Raw genomic sequence first — 27,471 nt, 5'->3', positions numbered from 1 at the left:
AGCCAATATTGACTGGTATAAAGGGAGAGATCAACAGTAACACAATCATAGTAGGGGACTTTAACACCCCACTGACACCAACTTTACCAGACAGAAAATCAACAAGGAAACAGCAACCTTAAATGATACACTAGACCAGACAATTTAATTGATATTTATAGAGCATTTCAACCCAAAGCAGCAGAATATACATTCTTTTCAAGTGCACATGGAACTTTTTCTAAGATACACCACAGTTTAGGCCATAAAACAAGTCCTAATAAATTTAAGAAGATGAGAATTGTATCAAGCTACTTTTCTAACCACAATGATATAAAAGTAGAAACCAATTTCAAGGAAAAAAGACTGGAAAACACAAACAAATGAAGGCTAAATAACATGCTACAATGTAATGAATGGGTCAACAATGGGATCAAGGAAGAACTCAAAAGATACTTTAACACAAATGTAGATAAAAACATAAATGACCCAAAAGCTATGGGAGAGAGCAAAAGCAGTCCTAAGAGGGAAATTCATAGCAGTACAGCTCTACGTCAAGAAACAAGAAAAATCTCAAATAAACAATCTAATTTTACACTTGAACTAGAAAAATAACAGAAAACAAAGCTAAAAGAAAGGAGAAAAAAAGGAATAACAAAGATCGGAGCAGAAATAAGTCTACAAATACAATACAAAAGATCAATGAAACCAAGAGTTGGTACTTTGAAAAGATAAACAACATTGATAAACATTTACCACTCTTCAAGAAAAACAAAAAAGAAACAGAGAGAAGACCCAAATAAATAAAATCAGAAAGAAGGAGGAAAAGTGACAACTGACACCAGAGAAGTATCAAAGATTATAAGAAAAAAAAATGAGTAATTATATGCCAACAAATTAGACAATCTGGAGGAAAAGGATTAATTCTTAGAAATATACTTTCTTCCAAGACTGAATAAAAAAAGAAACAGAAAATCTGAAGAAACCAATTACCACTAACAAAACCAAATCAATAATCGAAACACTCCCAACAAACAAAAGTCCTGGACCAGATGGTTTCATAGGTGAATTTTACCAAACATTCAAAGAAAAATGAACACCTATCCTTATTAAACTATTCAATAAATTCAAAAGACAGGAAAGCTCCCAAGTTCATTTAATGAGGCCACCATTACCCTGATTCCAAAACCAGATGAAGACATTACAAAAAAATAAACTTGTAAGTCAATATCCCTAATGAACATAAATGCAAAAATTCTCAAAAACATATTGGCAAACTAAATTTAGCCATACATTAAAAATATCATACACAAGGACTATATGCCACCAAATTCAATAACTTAGAAGAAATGGACGTGTTCTTAGAAACATACAGCCTTCCAAGGCTGAACCATGAAGAACTGGAAAATCTAAACAGACTGATCACCAGTAATGAAATAGAATCAGTCATCCAAAACCTTCCCAAAAGCAAAAGTCCGGGACCAGATGGTTTCACTAGTGAATTCTACTAAACCTTCAAAGAGGATCTAATATCAATCCTGCTTAAACTCTTCCAAAAAATTGAAGAAGAGACAGTACTCCCTAACTCATTTTATGAGGCCAACATTACCCTGATACCAACACCTGGTAAGGACAACACAAAAAAAGAAAATTACAGACCAATATCTCTGATGAATACAGATGCAAAAATCCTAAACAAACTTCTAGACAATCGAATGCAACAATACATTAAAAAGATTATTTATCACAACCAAGTGGGGTTCATCCCACGGGCACCAGGATGGTTCAACATACGCAAATTCATGAATGTTATACATCACATAAACAAAATAAAAGACAAACATCATACGATTATATCAATTGATACAGAAAAAGCATTTGATAAGAATCAACATCTATTTATGATTAAAACACTTAATAAAGTAGGTATAGAAGGAAAATACCTTAACACAATAAAGGCCATATATGACAAACCCTCAGCTAATCTCATAATTAATGGTGAAAAACTGAAGCCCTTTGCTCTACATTCAGGAACACGACAGGGCTGTCCCCTGTCACCTCTGCTTTTCAACATTGTGTTGGAAGTCCTCGCCATAGCAATCAGGCAAGAGAAAGAAACAAAAGGCATCCTAATGGGGAATGAAGAAGTTAAATTGTCACTCTGCACATGACATGATGCTATACACAGAAAACCCTGGATACTCCACCAAAAGCTATTAGAAACAATCAATGAATACAGTAAATTTGCCGGCTACAAAATCAGCATACAAAAGTCCATTGCATTCCTATATACTAACAATGAAATCTCAGAAAAAGAAATAAAAAACACAACTCCTTTTTCAATTGCAGCAAAAAGTATAAAATGCTTAGGAATAAACTTAACCAAGTATCTGAAAGACCTATAAGCTGAAAACTATAAGACATTTTTAAAAGAAATTGAGAAGACAAAAAGAAATGGAAAGACATTCTGTGCTCATGGATTGGAAGAATCTACCTAGTTAAAATGGCCATATTACCCAAAGCAATATAAAGATTTAATGCAATCACCGTCAAAATCCCAACGGCATTTTTCAAAGAAATAGAACAAAAAATCATCAGATTTGTTTGGAACCACAAAAGATCCCGAATAGCCAAAGCAATCTTAACTAAAAAGAGCAATGCTGGAGGTATCACACTCCCTGACTTTAGCTTGTACTACAGGGCTACAATAATCAAAACAGCATTGTATTGGCAGAAAAAGAGACACATAGACCAATGGAATAGAATTGAGGACCCAGAAAAAAGCCCACAGAAATATGAACAGATAATTTTTGCAAAAAAGCAAAAAGCATACAATGGAGAAAAGACAGCCTCTTCAATAAATGGTGTTGGCAGAATTGGAAAGCCACGTGCAAAAGAATGAAACTGGACTGCTATCTGTCACCATGTACCAAAATTAATTCAAATGGATCACAGACTTAAGCATAAGAACTGACACAATAAACCACATAGACGAAAACATAGGTACTAAACTTATGGATCTTGGGTTCAAAGAGCATTTTATGAGTTTGACTCCAAAGGCAAGGGAAGTAAAAGCCAAAATAAATGAATGGGACTATATCAAACTTAAAAGCTTCTGCACAGCAAAAGAAACCATCGACAACATAAAGTGGCAACCAACTGAATGGGAGAGAATTTTTGCAAACAGTGTCTCCAATAAGTGGCTAATATCCAAAATATACAAGGAACTCATGGAACTCAACAACAAAGAAAACAACCTAATTGAAAAATGGGCAGAAGACCTGAAGAGACATTTCTCCAAAGAGGACATACAAATGGCAAATAGACATATGAAAAAATGCCCAACATCACTAGTCATTAGAGAAATGCAAATAAAAACCACAATTAGATATCACCTCACCCCAGTTAGAATGGCTATCATCAACAAGACAAATAGTAATAAGTGTTGGAGAGGTTGTGGTGGAAAAGGAACCCTCATACACTGTTGGTGGGAATGCAGACTGGTGCAGCCGCTATGGACGACAGAGTGGAGGTTCCTCAAAAAATTACAAATTACTTCTTCTGGGTATCTACCAAAAAATTTGAAAATGTTTTTCCATAAAGACATGTGTGCTCCAATGTTCATTGCAGCTTTCTTTACGGTGGCAAGACAGGGAAACAACCAAAATATCCTTCAATAGATGAATGGATAAAGAAGTTGTGGTATGTGTACACAATGGAATACTATTTGGGGGTAAGAAAAGATGAAATAGGACCATTTGTGACAACCCGGATGGATCTTGAGATTTTAATGCTAAGTGAAATAAGTCAGACAGAAAAAGCAGAGAACCATATGATTTCACTGATATGTGGTATATAAACTAAAACAACAAAAGGAAAAGACAAACAAATGAGAAACAAAAACTCATAGACAACAGACAATAGTTTAGTGGTTACCAGACGGTAAGGGGGGAGGAGGTGGTAGAAGAGGGTAAAGAGGATCAAATATATAGTGATGGAAGGAGAACTGACTCTGGGTGGTGAACACACAATGGGATTTATAGATGATGTAATACAGAATTGTCCACCTGAAATCTATGTAACTTTACTAACAATTGTCACTCTGATAAACTTTAATTAAAAATAATAATAATAATAATAATAATAATAATAATGTTGTAACAACTATACTTTCAGGTGGATACTAGAATAATCAGCGTTATCACTGTATAAATTTTTTAAATATTAAAGATTATGCTGTACACCTGGTATTAACACAAAATAATGTTGAATGTCACCTATAACTGAAATAAACATATGAATAATGAATGAATAAATAAATAAATAAATAAATAAATAAATAAATAAAATCTGTTGAAGACTTCACACTTATAGAAGAATTGCATAAAATGAGTTCCTATTTTCATGGGTTTTAGCTTAAGGCCATGTATAGGGAGCACATTGTGCAGAGTGGTGGTGGTGAGCAGATTGGTAGTGTTTCTTTTCTAGGGATTCAGAAAACTGAGTCTAAATAAATCACAGTGCTGGACAGAGAAAGGCCATTCCAGAAGAAAAATATTACGGTACTGAATCCCCCAATTCTGTCTGAGTACATATTTGTCTGACCCCAGAATCACACATCAGGCAAATCAGGTTCAAAAAAGCTCTGTTAAAGAGAAAAGATATGAATGAAAAAGCCTGGAGCTTCCATCCAAAAATTATAGTTTGTACTTTGAGTACAACCACGATAATTGCCAGCTAAAACAAAAGAAACAAGACTCATCAGAGAAAAGTAAAAGAATTTAGATCTTCCACCACTAACCATTCAAAATATCTGTGACACAATCCAAAATCACCTAACCCATGAAGAAACAGGAAAATGTGATACATTCTTAATACAAAATGAAATCAACTGAGACCCACCACAAGCTAACACAAACAAGAGAATTAGCAGAATATTTTTGAAACATTTTTCTAACTATTCTCAGTGAGGTGAAAAAATTACTTGAAAGGAACAAAAAAGCAGAAAGTCTCAGCAAATAAATAGAAACAAAGAAAAAAAGGCAAAATGGAATTGTAGAACTGAAAAATAAAATATTTGAAATTAAATTCACTGAATGTACTTGAAAGCAGAATGGAAATGACAGAGGAAATACTAAATTAACTTGAAGATTGATTAATGTGAAGAATACAGACAAAAATATCATTGATTAAAGAAATTAATAAAGCCTCAGAGAATTGTTAGAAAATATCTAACAGTCCAACATAAGCGTAAATATCACCCCAAATAAATTTAATGAAAGAAAGAAAGAAAGAACATGGGACAGAAAAAAATATTTGAAAATTAAACGGCTGAAATTTTCCCAAATTTAAATAAAGACATAAATTTATAGATGCAAGACATCCAAAATCATTAAATAGAATAAGCATGAAAAAGGACATGTCAATGCACATCATAGTTAAATTGTTCACATCCACAGATAAAGAACAAGTCTTGAAAGCAGTAAGAGAAAAGCAACATAATACATATGAGGGAAAATAATTAGATTAATGACTGAATTCTCATACAAAAAATATGGAGGCCAAAATAGAATGGAACAATATCTTTAAAAGGCTGAAAGAAGAAAATAAACAATCACCCCAGACTTCTGCATCTGGTGAAAATATTCTCTAAGTATGAATGGAAAATAAACACATTTCCAAATAAAATAAAAGTAATACATTTTCCACTAGTAGAACTGCAGGATAAGAAATGATAAAGTAAGTTATCATTCCTTTCATGCTGAAGGGAACTTAGATTCTCAGTATAAAATGAAAAGTATTGAAAATGATAAATACTTGGACAAATAGCAAAATGTTTTTTTGTTTTTTTATCATAATGTGATTGCTAAAGTAAAACTTATGGCATTGTCTTATAGGATTTATAACATATGTAGATATAGAACATGAAACAACTATTGTATAAAATGGTAGGCAACCTTATCGTGTAAAGGACCAGATAAGTATTTTAGAGCAGGCCACATAGTATCTCTGTCACATATTCTTCATTGGTGTTGTTTTTATTATCCTTTAAAAATATATAAACATTTTCAGCTTCAGATCCATGCAAAAATAGACAGATTTGGCCCATGGGCCACAGTTTGACAACCCCTGGTATAAAGGATGAGAGGATATTGACCTATATGGTTTCAAGTGTCCTATATTTCACATTAAGTGACACATTAATAACCATAAGTGGGCTATGATATGTTAAAGAGGTAAAGTCTACTCATTAGAACAACCACTAAAAATAATTAAAGAAATATAAGTAAAAAGCCAATAGCAAAATTAAAATGAAATTCAAAAAATATTCAAATAAACCAAAAAAAGCTATTAAAGGTGATACATAGGAAAAATAATTAAAGAGAGGTGACAAATTAATAATTAAATAATAAAATGGACTACATATCAACAATCATATCAATGATTCCATTAAATAGTTAAGCATTAAACACTCAAATTAACCTGCAGAGGTTTTAAAAAAATGGAAAAGAACAAAGCCCAAATATATTTTGTTCATAAGAGAAACACTTAAAAAATATACAAAAAGATCAGTCGGAAATAAATGGTTGTAAAAGTATATAAATGCAGGAGATGACGTCATAGGAATGGCGGCAGCGGGGCGCACTTTCTGAGTTCTCCTCCGGATCTTATTACAAACGGGAACTAAAACACATCAAAGAACTCTTTGCTCATCACACAGAACAGCTAAGAGACTGGTGGAAGGATTACTTGAAGGTGCGCTAATTGGGCGAGCAGGGGAAGGAAGGAAGAAAGGGAGAGAAGTGAAAACGCGTGGGCCCGCGGCGGGGTCTCGGCCAGCAGCGGCGGCGGCGAAAACCACAGTGGCACCCACAGTTCCGGGCACGAACGGGATCCCAGGGCAGAACGGAGAGCACAGACACCAGGAGGTGGGCTCTTTCCCTGCGTCCCACGGCTGATTTCTCCCACCGGGAGGGCAGCTAGTGGGGCCTAGGGCAGACAAAGAACACAGACTCCATACCTCGGCCCCTCCCCCCGTTCCAATCCTACCCCCACCCTTCCAGAGACTTAAACTGGCCCCTGAACTGAGGAGTAGTGTCAGATTACAGAGGAGCTGTAGTAGTGCTCAGGCTCTGGGAAGACTGACAGGCAGCCCTGACCCAGGGAAGAGGCTGGGAAGAGTGTGACTTTGGCTGGGCTAGGAGAGAAGAGACTACTCCACCCCCAGCCACCACCTTTTCTGGCCTGCGGGAAGAGGGTGACGTGCAGCTGGGCTGGGGCGAGAAGACCCCTCCATCCCCAGCCCCCACCCTTTCTGGACTGCCTAGGGCGGGACAAGTGCAACTGCAGAGACACTCCCAGGAATCAGCAGTAAACGCAGACTCAGCTCTGGGCTTTCAGGAGCTCAGAAATCTCCCGCCCGCACCCCGCCATACACACACACACTGAAGAAGTGCCCTAAGACTCAGGAGTACTGGACACGGGGCTGGTGGTGCTACTCTCAGTGTGCATATGTGCAGGCAAGGGTAGAAACTGCACTGGCTTTGTAAAAACAATCATCCAGACCCCTCAGGCACACGCATTTAAATCTACAGTCCCAAAGTCACTCCGGGCACCAGGTGACCAGTTCTGCCTGCGCAATAAGCAGGGGGCTCTTTGGTACAACAGAGCACAACCTGGAGATTACTTGGTGGGCTTAAACCAAGACTGGCGCTGCTTTTTGTTTTGCTTTGCTTTGTTTTGTTTTGCTTTGTCTTTATATCTTTGATATCTTTGCCTGTGTCGAGTGGGGGTTATCGGGTGATTTTGCATGTCAATGTATTTGATTTTTTTCTTTGTTGTTGTTGTTGTTGTGCTTGGTGATTTGCTTTGTTCTGAAACTGCCCTACCAGGGCCCAGCTTAAGAGGCACAAGATTCAAAATATCCAGAGGCCAACTCCAGACCAAACCAGAGTACTACTGGGTTTGACCTACAAGTCACACACCCAGAGGGAATTCTGTGCAGGCAATAGAGCCCATAGAGGCCAAACCACATTTAAGTAGTCAACCCTCACATAGCAGAACGCCCTGCGGTGGGCAGAGCCAACTCTCACAAAGAGTCAGCCTAGGACTTAAACCCACCTACTCACAAGCAAAAAGCAATTAAAGATCTTCTTGAACAGGACAATATACACAACACAAGAGTCACCTTTGGAGCACACGCAGAGGAGGACAACGTGGTGCGAGTCAAATATAAAGGACACATACTACATAAGATAACCTAGCAAGAAATAAGAACTCTAGGGGATCTACCGAATACATCAAAGCAAAAACAGAGAGTCAGCCAGAATGGGGAAACAAAGATACACGTCCCAAATAAAAGAACAGCAGAAACCTCCACAACTGGAACCAAATGAAGCAAAGGTAACCAACCTTTCAGAGACAGAGTTCAGAACACTGGTGATAAGAATGTTTAAGGAGCTCAGAGAAGACATAGAGAAGGATGTAGAAATCATAACGAACAACCAGTTAGAACTAAAGAACACAATTACCGAAATTAAGAACTCACTTGAAGGAATTACCAGCAGGTTAGACGAAGCAGAGGATTGAATCAGCGACTTAGAAGACAAGGTAGCAGAGATCACCAAAAGGAAACAACAGAAAGAAAAAAGAATAGAAAACAATGAGGATGGCTTAAGAGACCTCTGGGATAAAATCAAGCACAACAACATGCGCATCATAGGAATACCAGAAAGTGAAGAGAGGAAGCAAGGGATTGAGAACATATTTGAAGTAATAATGTTCGAAAACTTCCCCAACCTGATGAAGGAAACCAACATACAAGCCCAGGAAGTGCACAGAGTTCCAACCAGGATAAACCCAAACAGGTCCATACCAAGACACATTATAGTAAAAATGGCAAAGCTTAAGGACAAAGAGAGAATCCTAAAAGCAGCAAGAGAAAGACAGAGGGTTACATACAAGGGAACTCCCATAAGACTATCAAATGACTTTTCTACAGAAACATTGAAGGCCAGAAGTGAGTGGCAGGAGATACTTAAAGTGATGGAAAACAAAGGCCTACAACCTAGATTGCTTTATCCAGCAAGGCTATCATTTAAAGTTGATGGAGATGTGAAGAGTTTACCAGAAAAAAAAAAGCTAAAGGAATTTATTATCACCAAGCCAGCATTGCAAGAAATACTAAAAGGGCTTCTGTAAATTGAAGAAAGATGAAAACAATCTAACTACAAATTTAAAATTGGCAATAACTATGTACCTATCAATAATCACTTTAAATGTAAATGGATTAAATGCTCCAATCAAGAGAAATAGGGTGGCTGACTGGATAAGAAAGCAAGACCCTTGTATATGCTGTATACAAGAGACTCACCTCAGAACAAAAGACACACACAGGCTGAAAGTGAAGGGTTGGAGTAAGATATTTCATTCAATTGGAAATGAGAAAAAAGCTGGAGTTGCAATACTTATATCTGCCAAAATAGACTTTAAAATGAGGAACATATTAAAAGATAAAGATGGGCACTATATAATAATAAAGGGATCGATCCGACAAGAGGACATAACCCTAGTAAACATCTATGCACCCAACATAGGAGCACCTAAATATATAAAACAGGTACTGACTGACATAAAGACAGAGATCAACAGTAACACTCTCATAGTAGGGGACTTCAACACACCTCTGACAACAAAGGACAGGTCTTCCAGACAGAAAATCAATATGGAAACAACAGCCTTAAATGATACATTGGACCACTTGGATTTAATCGATATTTTCAGAGCATTTCACCCCAATGCTGCAAAATACACGTTTTTCTCAACCGCATATGGAATATTTTCCAAGATACACCATATGTTAGGCCACAAAACAAGTCTTGATAAATTTAAGAAAATTGAAATCATACCAATTGTATTCTCTGATCACAATGCTATGAAATTAGAAATGAACTACAGGAAAAAAACTGGAAGACACACCTCTTCATGGAGGCTGAATAACTTATTACTAAAAAATGAATGGGTCAAACAGGAGATCAAGGAAGAAATCAAAAGATATCTCGAGACAAACGAAAATGAAAACACGACGACCCAAAATCTATGGGATGGCGCGAAAGCAGTCCTAAGAGGGAAATTCATAGCTTTGCAGGCCTACCTAAAGAAACAAGAAAAATCACTAATCAACAGTTTATCTTCACACTTAAGGGATCTGGAAAAAGAACAGCAAAATAAGCCCAAAGGGAGCACAAGGAAGGAGATAATAAAGATCAGAGGGGAAATAAATGAAATAGAAACCAGAAAAACAATACAAAAATCAATGAATCCAGAGTTGGTTCTTAGAGAAGATAAACAAAATTGACAAACCTTTAGCCAGACTCATTAAAACAAAATAGAGAGAGGACCCAAATTAATAAAATCAGAAATAAAAGAGGAGAAGTGACAACAGACACCGCAGAAATACACAAAATTTTAAGAAATTACTATGAGCAACTATATGCCAAGAAATTTGATAATCTGGAAGAAATGGACAATTTTCTAGAGGTGTACAACTTTCGAAGTCTAACTCAAGAAGAAACAGAAAACTTGAATAGACTGATTACCACCAGGGAAATTGAATCAGTAATCAACAATCTCCCAACAAACAAAAGGCCTGGACCAGATGGCTTTACAGGTGAATTTTACAAAACGTTCAAAAAAGAATTATCACCTATTCTCCTCAAGCTCTTCCAAAAATCCAGAAGGAGGGAAGACTCCCAAACACTTTTTACGAAGCCACTATCACCCTGATCCCAAAATCAGACAAAGACACCACAAAAAAAGAAAACTACAGGCCGGTATCTCTAATGAACACAGATGCAAAAATCCTCAACAAAATTATAGTGAATAGAATTCAGCAATACATTAAAAAGATCATACACCATGATCAAGTGGGATTCATCCCTGTTATACAAGGGTGGTTCAACATCCGCAAATCAATTAATGTGATACACCACATTAACAAAATGAAAAATAAAAATCACATCATATCAATAGATGCAGAGAAAGCATTTGATAAAATCCAACAGCCATTTATGATAAAAACCCTTAAGAAAGTGGGAATAGAGGGATCATATCTCAACATAATAAAGGCCATATATGACAAACCCACAGCTAACATCATTCTCAATGGGGAAAAGCTAAAATCATTCCCCCTAAGATCAGGAACAAGGCAAAGTTGCCCACTATCTCCGCTTCTATTCAACATAGTGCTGGAAGTTCTAGCCACAGTAATCAGAAAAGAAAAAGAAATAAAAGGCATCCACATTGGTAAGGAGGAAGTAAAATTATCATTACATGCAGATGCTATGATACTATATATAGAGAACCCTAAAGACTCCACCAAGAAGATGTTAGAGCTGATAGATGAATTTAGTAAAGTAGCAGGATACAAAATTAATATTCAGAAATCAGTTGCATTTGTATATACCAATAATAAAACATCAGAAGGAGAAATTAAAAAACAATCCCATTTACAATTGCTCCAAAGACTGTAAAATACCTGGGAATAAATTTAACCAAAGAAGTAGAAGATCTGTACTCAGAAAATTATAAGACACTGAAGAAAGAAATGAAAGAAGATACAAATAGATGGAAACACATACCATGTTCCTGGATAGGAAGAATTAATATAGTTAAAATGTCCATACTGTCTAAGGCAATATACATATTCAACGCAATTCCTATCAAACTACCAACGACGTTTTTCACAGAAATAGAACATATAATCCCAAAATTTGTATGGGACCATAAAAGACCCCGTATAGCCTCAGCAATCTTGAGAAATAAGAGCAAAGTGGGAGGTATAACAATACCTGACTTCAAATTACACTACAAGACTACAGTAATCAAAACAGCATGGTACTGGCATAAAAACAGACACATAGATCAATGGAACAGAATAGAGAGTCCAGAAATAAGTCCGTGCCTATATGGCCATTTAATCTACGACAATGGAAGCAAGAATGTACGATGGGGTAAAGACAGTCTATTCAATAAATGGTGCTGGGAAACCTGGACAGACACATGCAAAAAAATGAAGCTGGACCACCTCCTTACACCATATACAAAAATTAATTCAAAATGGCTAAAAGACTTAAGTGTAAGATCTGAAACCATAAAATTCCTAGAAGAAAATATAGGAAGAAACTTCACAGACATTACCCCGAGTAAGATTTTTACTGATATATACCCTCACGCGAGGGAAGTAAGGGAAAAAATAAACATGTGGGATTATATCAAACTAAGAAGTTTTTTCACAGCAAAGGAAACCATCAATAAAACAAGAAGGGATCCTACTGAATGGGAAAATATATTTGCCAATGATATATCTGATAAGGGATTAATATCACAAATCTATAAAAAACTCTCTCATCTCCAATAAAACAAACGACCCAATTAAAAAATGGGCAGAGGACTTGAAGAGACATTTTTCTAAAAAGGACATACAGATGGCAAACAGACATATGAAGAAATGCTCAACCTCACTAACCATCAGAGAAATGCAAATAAAAACCACAATGAGGTACCACCTACCCCAGTCAAAATGGCTATCATCAATAAATCAACAAACAACAAGTGCTGGCACGGATGTGGAGAAAAGGGAACGCTTGTGCACTGTTGGTGGGATTGCAGATTGGTGTAGCCACTATGGAAAACAGTATGGAGGTATCTCAAAAATCTGAAAATGGAACTACCCTATGATCCACTAATTCCACACCTAGGTATCTATCCGGAGAAATCCAAAACTCCAATTCAAAACTCTTTATGCACTCCTATGTTTATTGCAGCACTATACACAATAGCTAAGACATGGAAACAACGGAAATGCCCATCGGTAGATGAGTGCATTAAGAAAATGTGGACATTTATACAATGGAGTATTACGCAGCCTTAAAGAAGAATGAAATCTTACCATTTGCAACAACGTGGATGGACCTAGAGAACATTATGTTAAGTGAAATAAGTCAGACAGAGAACAATAAGTACCATATGATCTCACTTATATGCGGAATCTAAAGAAAAGAATAAGTGAATGAACTAATCAGAAACAGTTTTGGAGACAAAGAGGAAAAACTGAGGGTTGCTAGATGGGTGGGGGGGTGTGGGTAAGGGGGGAGTTGAGGGGATTAGAAAACAATCAGTAACCACAAGATGGCCATGGGGTTTTGAAAATTAATCTGGGGAACGTAATGAATAATGTTGTAAAGTTTTTGTAGGGTAGCCAATAGACATGTGTCTCATTTCGGAGACCATCTCAGGGAAGATGTAGATGCCTGATCACTGCACTGTACACCTGAAGCTGTACAATAATGAATGCCAACTATAATATTTTATATATATATATGTGTATATATATATATATATATATATATATATATATGTATATATATGTATGTATACATTTAGAAGAGGCAGAGTACAGCTTTGGGAGTGGATACAGTGGAAATGGGATGGCTTGGTGCGATGTCAGAGAGATAGTGGATGGGGGGAGGGGGTCCACAATGTGAGGGATATAAATGATAAACGTCTAAGAGAAAAAAAAACAACCTCATAGACAAGACAGACAATAATTTAGTTGTTACCATAGGGTAAGGGGGGTGGGGGTGGGAGATGAGAGTAAAGGGGATCAAATATATCGTGATGGAAGGAGAACTGACTCTGGGTGGTGAACACAGAATGTAATTTATAGATGATGTGATACAGAATTGTACACCTGAATCCTATGTAATTTTACTAACAATTTTCACCCCAATAAATTAAAAAAAAAAAAGAAGTATCAGTATCAGTGAAATATTCAAATGCAGATACTACATAGCACATAAGATAGGATCATCTCAAATTCAAAGTCATGATTAATTCCATAATAATTTAATTCCTAAGTGTTAAAAATATTTTTTGAGATACATAAATTCAAACCTACTAATCAACTGTTACATCAGTCACTCTTGACTGTATTTATTAGAGCTAAATTACATTTATTATTATGTTTATTATTTAATTTGGTCTTCTCTCCTCATCTTTTTATCACGTTAAAAAAGAAAAATATAGTTATACTCAATGGGTCAAATGAATGTATTTGACTGAAAATACATTTCAGATTATACATGATAACCTTTGTGTTCATCATGTTTAATTAAACATATGATTGTATAACTTTAAAAAAATAATATATTTTAAATTGAATTATAATTACAATGCAATTTATTAAAATTTGTAGGAGCAGCTAAAGCAGTATATAGATGGATATGTGTAAACCCAAATATAATTTTAAAAATACATTTGATAAATATCTATCTAAAAGAATACAGAAATAACAATCAGGAATAAGAAAGGGGCCGTTATTATAGTTCCTAAAATAATAAAAGAGAAAAATGTGAATATTACGAACTTCACACAAAAAAATTTGACAACTTAGATAAAATGTACATATTCCTCCAAAGATACAAATTACCAAAATTAACCCAAAAAGAAATTGACCTCAACAACTTTATATCATTAGAAACGGTGCTTTAAAACATTTCAACCAAGGAAAGTTCAGGACCACAAAAAGAAAAATAAAAGGCAATTATGTGAACTGATGGAGGTGTTAACTAATGCTACAGTAGTAGTCATATTATAATATATAAGTATATCAAATTAACACCCATACACCTTAATTTATATATTGTTATATGTCAATTATATCTCAATAATGATGGGGGGAAAAAGACCAACACTCCAGTATGAGATTATTTTTCTAGCACATTCAACCAAACATTTCAGGGGAAAAATAAATCAATGCTATACAAACTTGTTAAGAAAATAGAAAAGAATAAAATACTTTCAAAATATTTTTTATGATTATTACACAGATAGTAAAACCAGACAATTACACTACAAGGAAAAATGACAAATCAACACCCCCAAGAAAACAGATGCAAACATCCTCAAAAATGGATTCAAACTGAATACAATTGAATATATTAAAATGACTCTATATTATGACTATATGTGTTTATCTGAGGAATTAAGGTAGCTTTCATATCCAAACACTAAATCAATGGTATTAACTATGTAAAGAATAAATAGTAACTATGTAAAGCATAAAGGAGAAATACCATATGACCATTTTTAATAGATGCACAAAAAAGAATTTGATCAAATTTAACACCTGTTAATGATAAAAACTTTTAGCAAACTAGAAATAGGAGGAAACATCCTCAACTTCATTAATAGTATCTATTGAAAAAAGCAACAACAACAAAAAAATCCCTACAGTTACCATCATATTCTGATAAAAAACTGAATTATTTCTACCTAAATTAAGGAACCAATTAAAGGTGTCCACTCTCACCAGTTATATTCAATGTTGTACTGGAGTTTCTTGTTAGCAAAATATGGTAAGAAAAGGAAATAAAGGACATCAAACTGGAAAACTGTCTTTATTTGCCAACAGCATAGGAAGAATAAGTCTAAAGCATTTATGAAAATGAAAAGGTAGTGGAAATAATAAATGAATTTATAAGGTTCGTTGACTACAGGTCAACATACTAAATCAATTTCATTTCTACGAGAGGTTAATTCTCCCCACAGTCATCTATATGTTCCACACAATCCATTGAAAATCCCGAAAGGAACTTTTGTAGAAATTGAATTTTTTTCTAAAATATATATCAAAAATAAAGAATCAAGAATAGCCAACAATTTTGAAACAGAAAACAAAATCGATGACTCACACTACCTAATTTTTATACTCTAAAGAGATATTTAGACTGGCATTCCTTTGAGCATAAGCAAATAGAATAATAGATTGGAATAGAGTCCAGAACTGGAGCAACAAATATAAGGGCTATTTAACAGAGGTACCAGGTCTGGAGAAAATATAGTCTTTGCAGGAAATGGTGGTGGAACACTTGAATATTATATCAGCTTGAATAGTGTCCCCACCAAAAACTTTATATTCTACCAGAACCTTAGACTGTGACCTTATTTGGAGAAAGTTTCTTTGCAGATGTAACTAGTTAAGGATCTTAGGATGATACCATACTGGATTAAAGATGGGCCCTAAATCCAATGACTGATGTCCTTACAAGTCAAGGAGACAACAAGAGACATACAGAGAAGAATGTCATGTGAAGATGGAGGCAGAGATTGAAGTCATGCTGCCACAAGCCAAAGAAAGGAAGAAAGAAGGAAGGAAGGAAGGAAGGAAGGAAGGAAGGAAGGAAGGAAGGAAGGAAGGAAGGAAGGAAGGAAGGAAAGAGCAGAAGTTATCAAAAGCTAGAAGAGGTAAGAAAGGATTCTTTCCTACAGCCCTGTTGAAAACTTGATTTCGGATTTCTGCCTTCTGGAACTGTGAGATAATAAATTTGTTTTAATCCACACAGATTGTGGTAATTTGTTATGACAGTCTTAGAAAACCAATATAGATACACACATAAAAAAATAAACCTGTACTCTTACCTCACACGATACTCAAAAATTGATGAAAGATGAATTATAGACCAAAGTAAATGCTAAAAACATAAAGCTTCTAGAAGAAAATATAGAACACTTTTTAAGACTTTGACAGGGGTAAAGATTTCCTGGACAGATCATGAAAAAGCACAAGTTATCTTTAAAAAGGGTAATGTGCTTCATCAAAATTTAAAGCTTTTGTTCCTCAAAAATACCATTAAAGTAATGAAAATGCAAACCACCTATTGGGATAAAATATTCACAATATTTATATATTTTAAAATATTATATTGATGATATAGAACCAACTTCTAAAAATCAATAACAAAAGGACAACCCAATAAAAATAGGCAAAAGATTTGAGCATATAATTCACAAAAGAAGGTTGTGAATTATCAATAGTCATGTGAAATGTACTCAGCATTATTTGTCAGTAAGGAAGTGCAAATTAAAACCTCAATAAGAGGGTGATCTTAAGGTGAAAGTGTGTAGGAATTCTCTGTACTATCTCTAAAACCTTTCTCTAAATCTGATGTGCTTTCAAAATAGTTTTTTTAAAAATGACATACTATCACACACCCACTAGAATAGCTAAAATTAAAATACCAACAACAACATTAGTAATGATTTGGAGAAACTGGAATGCTTATATATTTCTCATGGGCATGTAAAATTTTAGGAACAATGTCAAAAAACACATGGAAACTTCTTAAAAATTAAACTTAGGTTTCTGGTCAATATGGCAGTGTAGGTAAATGCTGTGCTTGCATCCTCTCATGAGGACATCAAAATTACAGCTAAACTGAAGAAAAACCATCATTGAGAATCATCTGAAGTCCAGTTGAACAGAAATTTAAGGATATACAGAAGCCATGTCGAGATTGGTAGGAGGGGCAGAGAAGAGGAATGGACTGGTCACACACCCACATGTAGCAGTTAAAAATTGGGAGGAATATCTCAGCTGTAAAGATGCTCCCTGAGGAGCAAGAGACCCCATTCCCACACCACGATCCTGAGCCCAGGGTTCCAGATCCAGGGAGAGAAGTCCCCATAATTTCTAGCTGTGAAAACCAGCAGAGATTGTGGCTGAGTGAGACAGAGGATGGCTAGAGCCCCAGACAATTCTCTTAAAGGGCCCATGCATGGACTTACTGACTGACAGACTCACTTGCTCTAGCTCCAGCACTGGGACAGCAGCTTGAAAGGTGTGAGGGACATACAGGAAGGAACTGAGTTGTCTGGCTTCAGGATGAGGGCTAGAGGGACAGCTTTCTCCCAGACAGAAGTGCTGGCAGAATCCACTCTTTCTTTCTTGAGCTCTCCCAACTCCTGGTGAACAGATGCTGGTGGGCCACTATATCTGAGTCTCCTTCAAACTAGCTAACACTGTTTGACATGCCCTGGTGATTTCTTAAGACCCTGTCTCACCCAAATGTGGGCCCACCCAAGTCACTTCCAGTGGCTTTTCAATATGAAGAGCATGCCTTGGCTTATGCTGCAGATTTTCCTAATATCTCTCACAGGTTCACAAACCCCAAAAAAGCAGCATCTGGTCTTGGCATGCCTCATACCTCTTGCCGAGCAGCCTCAAGTCAAGCACTTGTGGCAGCTGGCTTCAGTTCACAGCTGAGCCTCTACCAGGCACATCCAAGACAGGCGCAGTTGGAAGACAACTGCAGGGAGCTTTGTGGCTCATGCCAGGTGGCCCCAGGCAAGACACAGTAGGCTGCTAAAAATGGCCTGTGGCAAAGCCCCTCCCAGGAGGTCCTGGTGCCAGCACAGCGAATGGCTGGCTTCAGACTGCGCCAGAACACCATCCAGTTGCCTCCACAGACAACACATTCAAAGAGCAGACTGGGCAGGCACCAGAGCCTGATAAAAGAATACTGCTCCATGGCGTCAACCCCTGAACAACAGCTACTCCATTATAGTCACAGCCAGTCCTCACAGTGAATCAGCCTGAGGATCAATTCCTCACATTGATGTGAAAATAGCTACCAAGTTTCAACTAACACAGAAAGACACACACAACAAAAACAAGGGACACACATGAAACACAAGGCTCAGATTACCAGAGAAACTGTGCCACTGGGCCCCACAGGACACCTCCTACATAACACCACTGTACTAAGACTGGAAGATATAGCAGCTCTACCTAATACATAGAAACAAACACAGGGAGACAGCCAAAGTGGGTAGACAAAGAAACATGTCCCAAATAAAAGAACAGAACCGATCTCCAGGAAAAAAAAAAATTAAAGAAAATGGAGACAAACAATCTGCCTGATGCAGAATTCAAAACATTGGTTATCAGGTTGCTCAATGATCTCAGTGAGAACTTCTATAAAGAGGTAGGAAACATAAATTGGAGATAGAAAACATTTAAAAAGTCAGAAATGAAGGCTACAATCACTGAAATTAAGAATATGTTAGAGGGAATCAATGTAGATTAGAGGAGGCAGAGAATTGAATCAGAGATTTGGAATATAAGGTAGCAGAAAACACCCAACCAGAAGAGCAAAAAGAAAAAAGAATCCAATCAAATGAGGATAGTTTAAGAGGTCCACAGGACAACGTCAAATGTATCAACATTCACATCATTGGGGTGCCAGAAGGAGAAAAGAAAAAGCAAGGAATTGAAAATGTATCCCAGGAAGATCCCAGATAATGTAGATAAACACTGTGTGTGCTTCCTTCCATTAACACGTTAAAATTACTACTAAATTATAGAAAAATCAACCTGGAGAACAATCTGAAGTTTGGATGAACAGAAGTTTTATAACTAAAAATATAAAGAAGAAGGCACGTCAAGACTGGTAGGATGGGATGAGGTGGTACCATACTCCCATGTGGCAGTTGAGGATCAGGGGTATATCTCAACCCTGGAGAATCGAAGGACTCCAGAACCACACCAGGCTTCCTAGACTGGAGTACTGGTGCCAGGAAAAGAAGACTCCACATCTGGCTGTGAAAAACAGTGGGAATTCCCACTGTAATTGTAAGATGGAAGGCTGATGGAAACCCAAGTGTCCTCTTAAATGGCTCACACACAGACTCTTTCACTCCCAGCCACTCACTCTAGGCTCTGGCACAAGAATAATGACTCGAGGGACGTTGGAGGCATCTGGGGGCAGACTGAGGTGTGTGGCTTAAGGTGAGGGTTGCAGGGCAATTGCCATTTTCCCTGTGTGGGGTCCTACTCCCATGCAGGCAGGTGCCATCTTTCCTGTATTGAGTCCTCCCCCACGATGTCCAAATCTGAATTTGATAATGTGGTGAGTTTTCCTGGGACCCTGTCCACAACACCCCCAACAGGAGAGGCACTTTTTCATGAGCAGCCAGCCCCACCCATATTGCACTCTTTCTGGAAAACTACTGGAGTCCGCAGACTTCAGGCAGGCAGTGACTGGCTTCAGAGTACTCTGAGACTTTTGCTCAGTAGCTCCAGTCTCAGCACTGACACCAAACCAGAGTCAAGATTAACCTGGTGACCACAACTCTTCCCACTCTAGTGACTACCTGAGATGCTGCCTCTTCCAACTCACCTACTGCACAAGGCTTTATCTCGGGCTGAACCTTAAGGGAGTTAGCAGATGGCAGCAGGCTTCAAGTGTCCTGGCTTTTTGCAGAGCTACCCCAGGCCCAGTACTGGTGGCAGTAGTTCTCGGTTCACAGCATGGCCTCTCCCACACGCCTCCAACTTTACCACAGACAGCAAACAACCATGGATCACTTTGTAGCTCATACCAGGTAGTCACCAGTGAGTCATAGGCAGTGGGTGACCTGGGCCTGCACCAAAGCTCCTTTCAAGAGACCCCAGAACCAACATACTTGGAGGTTGGCTTCACACCACAGCAGAGCATTGCCCAATTAGCCTCACAAGCAGCACACACAAAGCTGGTGACAACAGGCACCAGAGCCCACAGGGGCAAACCCCATTCAGTAGAGTAAGCCACCCTGCACAGCAGCTCATAAACTGAGGGTGTGGCCAAAACCCATAGCCATTCAGGGTGAGTGTCAATGCCACCCACAGACATGCCAATAGCATTCAAGGTTCAACTACAACAAGACAGCACACACTACCCACAACATGGACACTCCTGGAGCACCTGGAACAGGTTACTAGGGAGAGTGTGCCAGGGCCCTAGGGCACCTATTACATAAATCCAGCAGGCCAAGACTGGGAGACATAGAAAATTTACCTAATACATAGACACAAACACAGAAAGGCACCCAAATGAGGAAACAAAGAAATGCATTCCAAATTAAAAAACAGGAGAAAACTCCAGAAAAAGAACTAAACAAAATGGAGGCAAGCAACCTACAAGAGACAGACTTCAAAACAATGGTTATAAGGATGTTCAAGGAACTTAACGAGAACTTCAACAGACAGGTAGCAAAAGCATTAAAAAAAGGACATAGAAACCATAACAAAAAAGAACCAGTTAGAAGTGAAGAATACCATAACTGAAAAAAAAGAATACATTAGAAGGAATCACCAACATACTAGATGAAGCAGAGGATCGAATCAGTGCTTCGAAGACTAGGTAGCAGAAAATACCAATTCAGAATAGCAAAAAGAATTTTTAAAAATGAAGGTAGTTTAAAAGACTTCTAGGACAACATCAAGCATAACAACATTTGCATCATAGGGATCCCAGAAGGAGAAGACAGAAAGCAAGAGATTAAAAACACATTTGAAGAACTAATAACTGAAAACTTTCTTACCTGGTGAAGGAAATAGTCGTACAAGTCCAGGAAATGCAGAGAATCCCAAACAAAATGAACTCAAATAGGCCCACACCAAAACACATTATAATTAAAATGGCAAAGGTTAAAGACAAAGAGAGAATCCTAAAAGAAGCAAGAGAGAGGCAACTAGTAAATTATAAGGGAGCCCACATAAGATTGTCAGCTGATTTATCAACAGAAACTTTGCAGGCCAGAAGGGATTGGCACAAAATGTTCAACATGATGAAAAGCAAGGAACTACAGCCAATGGTACTCTACACAGCAAGGCTGCCATTTAGAATTGAAGGACAGATAAAGAGCTTACCAAAAAAGGAAACGCTAAAGGAGTACATCACCACCAAACCAGTATTACAAGGAATATTGGGGGGACTGTTTTAAGATGAATAAAAAACAATCAAAGTCATGAATAATAAAATGGCAATACCTATATATGTCAACAATTACTTTCAATATAAATGGAGTAAAGCATCAGTCAAAAGAAATAGGAGCATTTATTTCATTTGGTATACAAATACAATGGAATACTAGTCTGCCAGAAGAAAAGATGAAATAGTGCCCTTTACAACAACATGGATGGATCTTGAGATTATCATGCTAAGTGAAATAACTCAGACAGAAAAAGTAGAGAACCACATGATTTCACTGATATGCCATACATAAAACTGAAAACAGTAAAAGAACAAGACTAATTAAAAAAGGAACAAAAACTCGCAGACATAGACAATAGGTGTTACCAGAGGGTTGGGGGTGGCTGGAGAAGAGAGTAAACGGGGTCTAATATATGGTGATGGAAAGAGAACTGACTCTGCATAGTGAACACACAATGTGAGATATAGATAATGTATTGCAGAATTGCACACCTGAAATCTATGTAACTTTACTAACTATGTCACCCCAATAAGCATTAATTAAAAAAAAATGCACTCTGACTCCACCCCACCTATATGGATGGATCCCTGCAGGGGTAAACAGAGGCTCTGAAACACACAGGCTTTGAATCTGGTGCATGAAGACATTAGGAACTTAAGAAGATTTCCACATCCTCCAACGGAGGCAGTGCTCTGAGACCCAGGCAACCAACTCACAGAGGAGAAGCCCAACTTCCAAGGAATACCCCCCTTGTTTGAGAAGCAGGAAGAGTGCAGAGAAAATAAAATACTACAGCATGAGAGCGAATTAAAGGCTGAAAGTTGGGGGAAAAAATAAATCATTCTACCAATTCCTACCAGAAAGCAAAGGAAAGACCTATTCTTAACAAACATGTTGCAGAACCCACTCCTGTAAATACCTAGGAAGAGAAATAAAAATTCACCAATCTCCATGTATAACCAAGGTAACAAGGAAGCTTAGAGAGAAAATGAAAAGTCTCCAGAAATGAATGGAAAGACATGGAAATATGTGACTTAAATGACAGAGATTTCAAGGTGGCAGTTCTGAAAAAACTCAATGAGATGCAAGAAAACACAGACAGGCAGTTTAATGACATCAGAAACACACTCAAAGAACAAAATGAACATTTCACCAAAGACCTTGTAGTTTTAAAAAAAGAACCAAATGGAAATTCTGGACACTAAGAAATCAATAAAAGAAACGAAGAATGAAATAGCCAGCTTAGGTAATAGAGCTGATCAGATGGAGGAAAGAATCAGTGACATCAAAGATAGAAACCTGGAAATGACACAGATCGAAGAACAAAGAGAATTGAGACTTAACATAAATGAAAGAACTCTACAAGAACTTTCTGACTCCATTAGAAAGAGCAATATAAGAATAATGGGCATACCAGAAGGGGAAGAAATGGTGAGGGAACAGAGTATTTTCAAAAAAAGAGTCGACAAAAAATTCCAAAACTTGTGGAAAGAATTGTATTCTCGATTCCAAGAAACAAAGAGAACACCTAATTACATCAATCCCAACAGGTCTTCTCCAAGGCATGTTGTATTGAAGCTGTCAAAAATTAACTACAAAGAAATAATCCTCAAGGCAGCCAGGGAAAATAAGACGGTAACCTACAGAGGAAAGCCCATTAAATTATCATCAGATTTTTCAGGAGAAAATCAACAAGCCAGGAGGGAATGGACTCAAATATTCATGCTATTGAAAGGGATAAATTATGAGCCAAGAATAATATTTCCAACAAAGATATTCTTTAGATATGAAGCAGGAATAAAGACAATTTCAGACATAGAGAAGCTGAGGGAATTTTCTAACACATGACCTGCACTACAAGAAATAATGAAGGAGGCTATTCAACCAGCATAAATAGGGATAATTTGTGACAACAAAAACATAAAAGGGGGGAGAGTGAAGGCCTTAACCAGAATACAGGAATGGAGAAAATAAGCATACTGAGGAAAATGGAATACTCTAAATATGAAACTTTCGAGCTGGCCCGAAGCCTTGGGCAGTTGGAGCTCCGTGCTCTTAACGCTGAAGGCTGCCGGTTCAATTCCCACATGGGTCAGTGGACTCTCAACCACAAGATTGCCTGTTCGACCCCTCAACTCCCATAAGGGATGGTGGGCTCCACCCCTGCAACTAAGATTGAATACGGCACCTTGAGATGAGCTACTGCTGAGCTCCGGGATGGATCAGTTGGTTGGAATGCATCCTGTCAAACACAAGGTTGCCTGTTGGATTCCCACAAGGGAAGGTGGGCTGCGCCCACTGCAACTAGCAACGGCAACTGAACCTGGAGCCGAACAGCGGACTCCACAACTAAGATTGAAAGGACAGCAAACTGAATTAGAAAAAGACCTGGAAGTATACACCGTTTCCCAATGAAGTCTTGCTTCCCTTCCCCAATAAAATCTTTTAAAAAATTAATAAACATGAAACTTACTTTTACATAAAATTAATGGTAACCACTTAAAAAAAATCCAAAGCTGAAATATGTAACATAATAAAAGAAGAAACACAGGGAAAACTCATAGAATACCACCATATACAAATAACAGACAACAAAATGGCAAAGAAACAATAGAGACACAGTACCACCAGAACACCAAAGACAGAATGATAGGAAATCCTCATATATCAATAATCACCCTAAATGTAAATGGACTGAACTCATTAATAAAAAGGCCATAGTAGCAGACTGGATCAAGAAACTAAACCCAACCATATGCTGTCTCCAAGAGACACAGCTCAGCTACAAGGATAAATTTAGACTCACAGTGAAAGGGTGGAAATTAACACTCAAAAAAAATGGTATCGAGAGAAAAATCAGGTGTATCCATACTGATATCAGATGAAACAGACTTCAAGATAAAAAAGGTAACAAGAGATATAGATGGACATTTCATAATGGTAAAGGGGACTATACAACAAGAAGACAAAACAGTCATCAATATTTATGCCCCCAACTGGGGAACATCGAAATACACCAAACAACTACTCACAGATCTAAAGGGAGAAATTGACCAAAAAACAATTATAGTAGGGGACCTACATACATCATTGACAGCTATGGATAGATCATCCAAGCAGAAAATAAAGAAATAGCAACCATAAATGACACATTACATGAAATGGACATTACTGACATTTATAGAGCACTTCATCATAAAACATCAGACAATACATTCTTTTGAGTGTACATGTAACCTGCTCAAGGATAGACCATATATTTTAACATAAAATGAGCCTTAGCAAATTTAAGAAGATTGAAATCGTACCAAGCATATTCTCTGATCACAAGTTTTTAAAATTTGGTATCAACTGCAAGGAGATAACAGAAAACACCACAAATATGTGGAGATTAAACAACATATATTGAAAGAACGACTGTGTCAAAGAAAAAATAAGAAGAGAGGCCAAAGTATACTTAGAAACAAATGACAATGAAAATACACCCTAAAAAAATATTTGGAATGTAGCAAAAGCACTTTTAAGAGGGAAATTTATATCATTATAGGCCTATCACAAGAAATAAGAAAAATCCCAGATAAATAACCTCACACTACATCTCAAAGAACCAGAAAAAGAAGAACAAATGAAACCCAAAGTCACCAGGGAGGAAAATAATAAAAATCAGAACAGAACGAAATGGAAAAGAGAATAAACCACACAATAGAAAAAAATTAATGAGACAAACAGCTGGTTCTTTGAAAACATTAACAAAATTGACAAACCCTTGGCTAAACTCACTAAGATAAAAAGAGAAAAGACAATTAAAAATAATCAGAAATGAAAGAAGGGAAGTTATCATGGATGTCACAGAAATACAAAAGATCATCCAAGAACATTATGAAGCACTATATGCCACCAAATTCAATAACCTAGAATAAATGGACAAGTTCTTAGAATCATTTAGCCTTCCTAGGTTGAACCATGAAGAACTGGAAAATCGAAATAAACCTATTACCAGTAACGAAATTCAATCAGTCATGTGAAACCTTCCCAAAAGCAAACGTCCGGGACCAGATGGCTTCACTATTGAATTCTACCAAACATTCAAGGAGGATCTAATACCAGTCCTGCTCAAACTCTTCCAAAAAATTGAATAAGGGACAGTACTTCCTAACGCATTTTATGAGGCCAACAATACTCTGATACCAAAACCTGGTAAGGATAACAAAAAAAAAGAAAACTACAGACCAATATCTCTGATGAATACAGATGCAAAACTCCTAAAAAAAATTCTAGCAAATCAATGCAACAATACATTAAAAAGATTATTCATCACGACCAAGTGGGGTTTATCCCAGGGGCACAAGGATGGTCCAACATACGCAAATCCATCAATGTGATATATCACATAAACAAAATAAAGGGCAAAAATCATATGATTATATCAATTGATGCAGAAAAAGCATTTGACAAGACACAACGTCCATTTATGATTAAAACACTTAATAAAATAGGTATAGAAGGAAACATAACTTAAAATAATAAAGGCCACATATGACAAACCCTCAGCTAAACTCATAATTAATGGTGAAAAACTGAAACCCTTTGCTCTACGTTCAGGAACAGGATAGGATTGTCCCCTATCACCTCTGCTTTTCAACATAGTGTTGGAAGTCCTCTCCAGAGCAATCATGTAAGAGAAAGAAATAAAAGGCATCCAAATTGGAAATGAAGAAGTTAAATTGTCACTCTTTGCAGATGACATGATGCTATATATAGAAAACCCTGAAGACTCTACCAAAAAGCTATTAGAGACAATCAACGAATACAGTAAACTTGCTGGCTACAAAATCAACGTACAAAACCCTTTGAATTCCTATATACTAACGTTGAAATCTTAGAAAAAGACATTAAAAAAACCCACGATTCTTTTGCAATTGAAGCAAAAAGAATAAAATACCTAGGAATAAACTTAACCAAGGATGTGAAAGAACTGTATGCTGAAAACTATAAGATATTTTTAAAAGAAATTGAAGAAAACACAAAGAAATGGAAAGAGATTCCGTGCTCATGGATTGCAAGAATCAACATAGTTAAAATGGGCATATTACCCAAAGCAATATACAGATTTAATACAATCTCTATCAAAATCCCAACTACCTTTTTTAAACAAACAGAATAAAAATTCATCAGATTTGTTTGGAACCACAAAATACCCCTAATAGCCAAAGCAATCTTAAGAAAAAAAAAAATAATGCTGGAGGTATCACACTCCCTGACATTAACTTGTACTAAAGGGCCACAATAATCAAAACAGCATGGTATAGAGTGACGTCATAGGAATGGCGGCAGCGGGGCTCACTTTTTAAGTTCTCCTCTGGATATTATCACAAACGGGACATCTATAACTCATCAAAGGACTCTCTGCTCAATAAGCAAAACAGCTAAGAAACTCCTGCAAGGATTACTTGAAGGTGGGCAAATTGGGCAAGCAGGGGAACAGGGAAGGGAGCAGAGTGGAAATGGGGTCCACATCTGCGGCTGTGGGGACGCAGCCCGCACCTTCGCCTGTGGAAACACGACCCACATCTGCAGCTGTGGAAACGCGGCCCGCATGTGTGGCGGTGGAAATTGCAACGGCATCCGGAACTGCAGAGATGCAGGGGATCCCAGGATGGAAAAGAGAACACAAAAGCCAGGAGTTGGGCTCTTTCACTATGTCCCACAGCTGATCTCTCCTGCTGAGGGGACAGCATATGCAGCATTTGAGGCAATAACCTCAGCTGAGACCTCCAGTTGGGCTCTAACTCAGACAAAGGACATAAACACCATACCTAGGCCCCTCCTCCCACTCTTCCAATCCTACCCCCTGCCCTTCCAGAGATTTAAACTGGCCCCTGAACTGAGTAGTGTCAG

The 27,471-nt window shown here is 37.3% G+C and overlaps 1 pseudogene; it reads right to left on the bottom strand.

Annotated features, from left to right (window-relative positions):
* The window catches only part of LOC117034029 (cytoskeleton-associated protein 2-like), a 106,782-nt pseudogene extending 79,584 nt beyond the window's left edge, over positions 1-27,198 (bottom strand).
* Between the last annotated feature and the right edge of the window lie 273 nt (positions 27,199-27,471).

This window comes from Rhinolophus ferrumequinum, chromosome X, assembly GCF_004115265.2.
Source record: "Rhinolophus ferrumequinum isolate MPI-CBG mRhiFer1 chromosome X, mRhiFer1_v1.p, whole genome shotgun sequence".
Taxonomy (NCBI): Eukaryota; Metazoa; Chordata; class Mammalia; order Chiroptera; family Rhinolophidae; genus Rhinolophus; species Rhinolophus ferrumequinum.
The sequence above is the reverse complement of the archived record's forward strand: the minus strand, read 5'-3'. Positions and strand labels throughout refer to the sequence as shown.